Source organism: Chrysemys picta, chromosome 23 (assembly GCF_011386835.1).
Source record: "Chrysemys picta bellii isolate R12L10 chromosome 23, ASM1138683v2, whole genome shotgun sequence".
Taxonomy (NCBI): Eukaryota; Metazoa; Chordata; order Testudines; family Emydidae; genus Chrysemys; species Chrysemys picta.
The window spans coordinates 16772143-16781358 of NC_088813.1; positions in this window are offsets into that span (position 1 = coordinate 16772143).

Sequence of the window (9216 nt, forward strand, 5' to 3'; positions counted from 1 at the left end):
ATTCTGATAATCTGTACGTGGACAAATGACGCGTCTGATGAGTTGGCTGACAGCAGAGGCTGTTTCAGGAGAATGAGTAATACCCATGTGTAACTGAACTTGGCACCTTTGTGTGCCAATAAAACACTTGCTAACAGATATTTATCCACAGGAAATATTTTAATTTCGGCTGATTTTCACCTTCACTGTCAGTATAAAACTCAAAAACCTGCTGTTGTGACAAATAACCCTGTAAATCAGAGATTCTCAGACGGTGCTGCATTGATCACTAGTGAAACAGGCTTCAAGCAGGTGATAAATGGGTTGGTTTAATAATAGGATCAAAATAAGAATCTATTGTAACTACACTGACTCAAACTATGAAGGCGATACACTCAGTCCTTCTGAGCTGCAGGTATAAGGCTGCTAGGCTGTTCGAATGAGAAACACTGCTATAGATGATTCAAGTGGAAGGGATAATTACACATCTCATTTATTTTTCTTGGCTTTTTTTTGCATTTTGGACAATGAACACAGACTGGGCACTTTTCTTTCCCATTTCTGGTCAGTATCACTGTTTTGGTTCTCCCAGGGCTGCTGCTGTGTTGGAGTTTCCAGCAGCACAAGCGAATGTTTTAATTCAAGCCTACCCCTCCAGCCAGCTTTCCATTTTCCATTTCATTCCCCCCCTGCACACCCCCCCCCCAAAAAACCCACCCCCATAATGAACACATACCTCACTGCTTCCTGCTAACTCTTCCATCATAGGTTGCCTTTAGCAGGACATAGGAATTGTCAGACTGGATCAGACCAGCAGTCCATCTAGCTTAGTATCCTCTCTCTGGGACCAGTGCTAGCCGAGTTTCTTAAGCCAGAAGCCCATCTGAGATTTACAGTACCCTCACTGCCTCCAATGCAGCCTCTGGACAGCGTGGCTAGGTCCATTATGGGGGTAGCTCTTGTGAGAGTAGGGTGGGTATTTTCCAAATCCCAGAATGAGCAGCCAGCTTCCCCTGCAGGGCACATGCGCTTGGGGGGAAAGAGGAAAATGCCACAAAAATTGCAATCCATCTGCTAGCCCCACCGCAGGAATCCTGTGTATATTACTCCTGGTAGATCTTCTAGAACACATTGGGGATGAAGAAAAAAACAAACATTTTCCTGTGTGGGTATGGAGAGGTCCATTCTGATTTAGGAGAAGTCGCCCATCACAGCCTCTTTGAATCTGCTGAGCGACAGGAGCATTTGGGCTTAGGACCAGCACAGAAAATAGTGCAGTTCAGTTTTGTCCAATTTTTTTCCCCGTTAACACCATGCACCTTGTTTAAAAAGCGAGTACTGCTCTGGGATAGAAGAAAGCCATCTTTTTCACAGCTTTTGAACATAAAGGGCCTTTTGGTTTCGCTCTCTGAAGTTTTTAGAACCAACCTAGAAACCAAAAAAGAAAACCATACGGCTTTATAGTTCCTAAATACATGAGCAGAGGTTAACCTCAAGTCTTTAGCCAGCTTATGTAAACATTTCAGAGCTGAAGCCAAGCTGACCCCTGGCAGCAGTCTCACAGCCAGCTTTCTTGATGTTCCATTGAAGTGTGGGCAACAAATACAAAGGTAAATACTAATACAAAAACGTAAGTATCAGATACACTCAGACCAAAATTCTAAGTGAGATGGTTTGGATAAGCTTCTTTATGTTTTTCTGCCATGGATAGTGTAAAACACATGTGATTTACAAAGAAAACAATTGTAACTGGATTTTAAAGGGGCAAAATCAGTTTTTTTTTAAAAGGATGAATTGTAAAGCAAAATTTAAGAAAATAGATTTTGAACTTTATTGATTCTTTACGAGGAACAAAGAAATGGATCAGACTCCTGGTCCAACTCATCCTATATCCTAACTTTGACTGTGCTCACTACCAGAAGCTTCAGAAAATGGTGCAAGAAACCCTACCGTTGACACATGTGGAATAATTTACCATATGGGAAGTTTCTTCCTAACATCCATGAGTTAGACATTCATTTATGCCCCAAAGCAGGAGAGTTTATTGCCCTTCCAAATTTTGGTTTCTTAAAAACACTATGTAAGCTAACTGGGGATAGTCTCATTACACACATAAATGTCCAATCCTTTTTTTTTTTTTTTTTTTACAAAACTTTGTCATAATGATTTCTTCTGGAAATGACCTTCATAGACCAATTATCGGTTGGATTTTTATACACATACACAGTTTAAAAATCCCAAACTCCTTCATGTAAGGCGTGTACTGTTTTTATCTACATACTTTTAAAATATATGCAGTTAAAACATCAAGCCCTCCATCTTTGCTGGAGGACTGTGGCAAGATCATTGAAGATGAACAGTGACAACACTCCATGCTGAAGTTTTTCCTAGGAACAGCAAAAGGCACATCCCTGCCACGAGGGCAATGCCCCCCATGCCAAATTTCAAGTCCCTACATCAAAGCACGGAGGTGCTAGATCTTCTTAATGAAACAGTTGCAAAACATTTGTTAATATTAGCAAGACACTGTTTTTCCTAACCGGGTTCTCGGAAACAGCTGAATCATTTTAGTTGAAAGTTCTCCCCCCTTCCCCCTGCAAAATTTAGCCTAAGGCAGATATCCAGTATGGAAAATTTCAGCCCAAACCATTAAAGCCTGGCAAAGTTACAAGCAACTGAAAACAGGGTCTTATAATGAAAAGCAGTGGATAGCACTGCGTAGCATTAAGGTTACCAGCTCCATCTATAATTAGGGCCCTACCAAATTCACAGTCCATTTTGGTCAATTTCACAGTCAGAGGATTTTAAAAATCGTAAGTTTCACGATTTCAGCTATTTAAGTCTGAGATTTCACAGTGTTGTAATTGTAGGGGTCCTGACCCAAAAAGGTGCTGCGGGGTGGGGTCACAAGCCTATTGTAGGGAGGGTTGCGGTACTGCTACCCTTACGGCTGTGCTGCTGCTGGCGGGGCGCTGCCGTCAGAGCTGAGCACCTGGCCAACAGCAGCCGCTTTCTGGCAACCCAGCTCTTAAGGCAGCGCAGAAGGATGGCAATACCGCAACCCCCCCAAAATAACTCTGTGATGCCCCTGCAACTCCCTTTTGGGTCAGGATCCCCAATTTGAGAAATGCTGGTCTCCCCTGTGAAATCAGAGTAAAAGCACACAGACTAGATTTCACAGGGGGAGACCAAATTTCACGGTCCGTGACATGTTTTTCATGGCCGGGAATTTGGTAGGGCCCTACCTCTAATCATCACCGACTTGGCTCTGAAGAGCTCACTATTTTTCCCTGTGGCTGAGCTAGCTGGTGCAGAAACTGCCGCTGAGTACATGAGACACATTGTGATGGAATTCTTGATTCAGAGATCCTTTCACCATTCATCTTTGCCAGCGTAGTTACATTTGACGCCTGCCAATGCCACCTAGCCTTCTAGGAGATTGTTAAGGTTGGCTCCCTTTTTATTACTTTGCTGCCAACGTGTATATTAATTTTGAATTTTCCAATTAGGTCACTAATTCTTCAACAGTTCCTGGGGTTTCTTGCCATATGATGCTGCTCACTTACCTCCTGTTCAGCACATAGGCCCTGCAACCCTCTCCCTGAAATCCATTGCGAGGGAGTGATTATTGTGGCAACTGACCCAGGCAACAGGGCTACAGCCCAATTCTATGCATCCGAAGAAGTGGGCTGTAGTCCACGAAAGCTTATGCTCTAATAAATTTGTTAGTCTCTAAGGTGCCACAAGTACTCCTGTTCTTTTAGCCCAACTCTAGTATCTCTATCCTAGACAGAGCCATAGAGCGATGCCAGCGTTCCCCTGTGGCCTTGTCCCTTTGTTTGCAATGTGGAGTATATTTTCAAAAAACAAACTCCTCTCCTTTCTGTCTTCGTCTCAAACCTTGATGCTGTCATTTCTGAGATGCTTCCAGATACACCGTGCACAATTGTACGAGCAGCCTTACCTGGAATAACCTAAATCACCATGTTCCACACTTCACGTAGCATCAAAAACTCCACCCGCTTGTTTTACATCAACAAGACAGGCTCCAAGAAAGCACTATTACACATTCACCTGGGAGTTCTCCATTTGGTCAAATGAAGCTTTAATTTGGTTATGAAACAGAGCTGAGGTCCAGTATTCAGCACAAACTGTGACCATGGTCCTGTCCCTGCAATGGGACTCCATAAGGTTCTGCTTATGTGGATCCACCAGCATTTGTAACCAAGTTGCAATCAGGTTCCCTGATATGGTTGAATCTGCTATGTAGGCTGAGAAACTCTCCGTAAAATGGGGATAATTCTTACCCATCTCACAGGACAACTTAATGTTTGCAAAAATCAAGCGAATTACTTGAGAATTACTTAAGAGAAAAAACATTAATTCCCAATTATTATTTGGCAATGGATTATTATAGACAGGGCCTTGGACGTCAGACTGAATTCCTGTGAACCACAGATCATCTGTGCAAGGTCTGAGTGTAATAGGCTAGGTGGGGCATGTGTCTGATATCACACGTTGTGTGGAACAACGGGCCTGGTTGCGCACGGGTTCTTTCTGCAGGCTGAACTAGTGAAGCCAAAGTCAAACGCTCTGACAGACTGGAAGTGCCATATGTTAAATTTCAAGTCAAACACCTTTAGCAACAGGAGACCAAAGCATCAGTCAAGCCCACCAGCGCTTAATGCTGCTGCGATATCATTCTGTCCAGATCCCTGTTAAAAACCTAATAAAAGAGGGCAGATGACAAATGATGGGGCAGGATTTTTTTTAAAATGTAACTTGTTATAGAAATAATATCCAGATATCTTATATAAATGAGACCACTATTACATAGTTACAAATGATATTCAACTTGTATGTTAATCACGGACTGCTGATTTTACTTCTGTTTGAAGGTCTCTGCTATAGTTGTCCATCAGAATAGCGAATAAAGTGCACACTGTAAGGGTACTGATTGGGATCTTCCTTGCACTTGTTTTACAACAGTGTAATGCTATTGCCTGCAATGAGTTACTCCTGTTTGACACCAGAGTGACAGCAGAATCAGGACTTAAATTCCATAAAATAAATCAGATCTCACATTTTATTTCTATTTAATAAAGTGTGCCAGCTACAGAGGAAGTTTCTTTGCTCAATATTTATTACCACTGAGGCTGCTTTCAGAAGGGTGCTACAGGGCTGCCAGTCAGCAATCTGAAAGGTTTTATCTAGTTTCACTGACCTTCTGGAAACATCTCTGCATCCTCCCCCAAAACGGCATTTAATTACTATACTTCTTGCAGCAGAACTCCAGTGGTTCACAGGGAATATCCCACCACCTCCCGCAGCAAACATGCAATAGGAGAGGAGCTGTTTTTCTTCTCAGACCACCACTGGCACAAAAGGCTGCACTACATCAAGATGCCTGCCCTCCTACAGCCGATTACTTGCTGGAGACCTCAAGACTGGTGCAGCCACCTCTGCAGAACTACGGTAAATGTTTTCCCTCAAGTGACTCTCCCTGCCTCCCCTAGCAAGAGTCTGGAGATGCCACCTCTGCCATTGGACTCCAGCCTGTCACATGGCAGCCTGTTCTGTGTCCACCAGCGGCTGGCCCGGGGGAGGGAGAAACGTGACTGAAAAAAATAACGCAAAGGAAATTTTCAGAGTACAAAACTGCATTTTTCTATTTAAATTAAAATGTAAAACCAAATATTAACAGGCAAACCCAAATCACTTCCATTTGTAGCTTTTCATTTTCCATTCCACTAGGACAGTGCCTGTGCTTTCTCCAGGAACCCATGCTGTCTATGCCTTTCCTTCTTTATCAAAGTGTCCAATCCTGCAAAAGGCTATGCATCCCTAACTCTGGCTGGGTTCTCATCAGAATCAAGCCCTAACCTATTCCTAACCATTTCTTATGCACCCATCACTATGGTGTCCATATGCCAGATTTATAACACAAAACTACACCTGATCAAAGGGATCATTAGGACAGCAGCAGCAGTTTGGCAATGGACAAATGAGGCCTTTAAACTACAGATTTTTGCAGATCTGAGTTGTTTAGCTGGGCTGCAAAACGGGAGAAGAGGAAGATACAGGACCCAAACCAATGAACCTACAACAGCCTTCATCCAGATACTAAGAGGAGTTTCTGCATAGTCCAGCCCAACCAGGCCACCTCATCGATGGACCCAAGTTGTAATGTTCAGTATGTCTGGATCATCCCATTATAGTTAAGAATCAGCCCAATCTCCCACCACATGTAGGGGTGCTCAGACTCAGAGTCTATTTTAGTTCTATCCCTACGCAGAAATAGATTTAGCACAGTGTTGTTTTTTTTTAAACTGATACTAATCTTTAATGGTACAATACTTTACTGAAGGAAAAGCACTTACTAATAATTCCAAAACAGATCCTTCTAAAACACTCCTTTCCCCTCACCCTTCTTAAACAGCAAAGGGTTTTCTATGCTCCTTCCACAGCTGTCTTGAGTTAGACTACATGAATAAGCTTATTGGATAACTACCTAATGGCACATTAGCACGGAACCCAAACCCTTAAAATGTCACTTTACATTTTCAAGATGACTAACTGTTTTAATTGTTAACACAGTCCACAGAGGGTCATCGGGCTGCAGTGGTTCAAACCCAAACTAGTCAGGCGAACAGAGCAGAAAGAGGAATAGGATTTTCTTTATTTCGTCACTAACATTTCCATTAAAAAAAAAAGTCTCCTGAAGTGACTAAAGCCTCAGTTTAACTTGACTGGTGCTCATATGTGAATTTCCTGAGCTGAGTTACTGTTGATTGCACGAACTGATAAGGACACATGGAACCTCAGTATACGGTTAAACCCCTGTAGAAAGAGGGAATTACCGATGACATTTTGAAATATTAAACTTATTTTTACAACTAGATTGAAATGTGCTCCCCAGCCACCAGGGGTGTAATATGATGACTTTGCACTGACGTAGCACTTTTCACTCCCTACATCTCAAAACATTTCACAAAGGGGAGTTTTATCTCCATGCTGCAGCTAGGGAAACTGATGCTCAGAGCGCGGGAGCATCTTGCCCCAAGTCACCAAGTCTGTGGCAAAACACGCAGCAGCACACCCCTGCCCTAGCTCCAGGTCCTACCTAGCAGCATAGTGCACTGCCTTCTGTGAGCACGTTACAGAAAGTAGTCTTCGTTTTGTCTTCAAGAAACTCAAGTGACTGAACAAACCTCGCTGCGTGTATTTGAGAGACGCGATTGCCATTCCTTACCCTTGTTTTCTACACCTCTGAAGCTAATTGCTGATGGTTCCATTGTGTACCAGACATTTTAGGATCTTTCAGTATACATTCCAGTGTTTTACTAGGGACAGAAGTTGGACAGTAATTATCAGGATCACTCTTTTCCTTCCATGAGAACTGGCACCCAAACCACTTTGTAACTGTATACAAATCAGCTGGCCTGTATAAGGGAAGCTGGAACAATCTGATCAAAGTCGAGGAGAATTTGGGAAGTATTGTAATAGAGTTATCAGAGTTACGAACAACAGAGTTACAAGCTGATGGTCAACCCCACGCCTCATGTGGAACTGGAAGTACACCATCGGGCAGCAGCAGCGACCAAAAAAAAAAAGCAAATACCATAGCGTGTTGTGTTAAATGTAAAACTACTAAAAAAAAATAAAGGGAAAGTATAAAAAAGAAGATGGGACAAGGAAACGGTTTCTGTGCTTGTTTCATTTGAAGTAAGATGGTTAAAAGCAGCATTTTTCTTCTGCATAGGGACGTTTCAAAGCTGTATTAAGTCAACGTTCAGTTGTAAACTTTTAAAAAGACCAACCATAACGTTTAGTTCAGAGTTCTGAACATTTCAGTTACAAACAACCTCAGTTCCCGAGATGTTCGTAAGTCTGAAGTTCTATTGTATATGCTCCTGTTGATAGTGGATCCTTGTCTACTCCTAATGTGCAGTTAAAATCAATGTTATCAATACCTCACAGGTGTTTGAACTGTGAACCCACTGTATTTAACAAGCTAGACAGAGTAAACACTTGGATAGGATAGGCTGACAGAAAACTTGCATGAAGTGCCTTGGTGATGCCTTTAGTGGTACCCTTGCCTCGGCATCAGTAATCAGCTTGATGGTTGTGCACAGAAGACGGGGCAGCTACGTTATTTTCAATTATAATGTACAACTAGCTATATTATTTTCCCTAAAACAACAAGGAGTCCTTGTGGCACCTTAGAGACTAACAAATTTATTTGGGGATAAGCTTTCGTGGGCTAGAACCCACTTCATCAGGTGCATGGAGTGGAAAATACAGGAGCAGGTATAAATACATGAAAGGATGGGAGTTGCCTTACCAAGTGTGAGGTCAGTCTAATGAGACAATTCAATTAACAGCAGGATACCAAGGGAGGAAAAATAACTTTTGAAGTGGTATTTACCCTAGTTTCACTTAGGTAAGAATCTTCTTTATCGCTTGTCCTAAGCTGTTGTGTGTTCACTTGGCACTGAGACGCTGCCATACCCCATTCCACATGCACAAATCTATTACCGAAGAAGGGCCCCCAGTGATTTTCCAGGCAGTAAAATGGTCCTAAGACCATGTCTACACTACAAACTTCTGCCAGCATAGCTACGTGGGTCAGGGTGTAATCTCTGACTCGCATAGCTGTGCTAGAAGCAGCTCCTAGAGTGGATACAGTTTATACTGACAAAGCTACACTTTTGCAAGTACATCTTATTCCCATCCCCTTGAGTGAAATAAACGATACGATCAAAAGCAGCTTTGGCAGTATAATCTGTATCCACACGAGGAGAGCTCTGCTGGTATAGCATATCTGTATACATATCCCAAGCACTCAGTGTAGACATGGCCTAAGGCACAGATTCAGTTCCCTTGTAAACTGATCTTAAGGCAAACTCTAGGCTCACAAAGAGATGAGCTGGTGCACTGATCTGTTACATGCACGCAGTCCTCAGGAAAAGACCATCTTTAAACAGGAAATCTAAAATGAGAAGAGTGCCTTGTTAACTCTTTAGGCCCTAAGGCTTTGGTAATAAAACATATGGTCAGGATTATTAGCCAAAGCAAAGCAAACAGCTCAATGTAGATGTTGCAATAACTTAGAAATACTTTAACCTGGGTCACAGCATTATAACTTCTCTTTATATCAAGCTTTTTGTTTTTAATGGAAACCATTTTATTCTGCAATAGTTTAATTCCATCAAAGAATATAGGATCTAGGATATT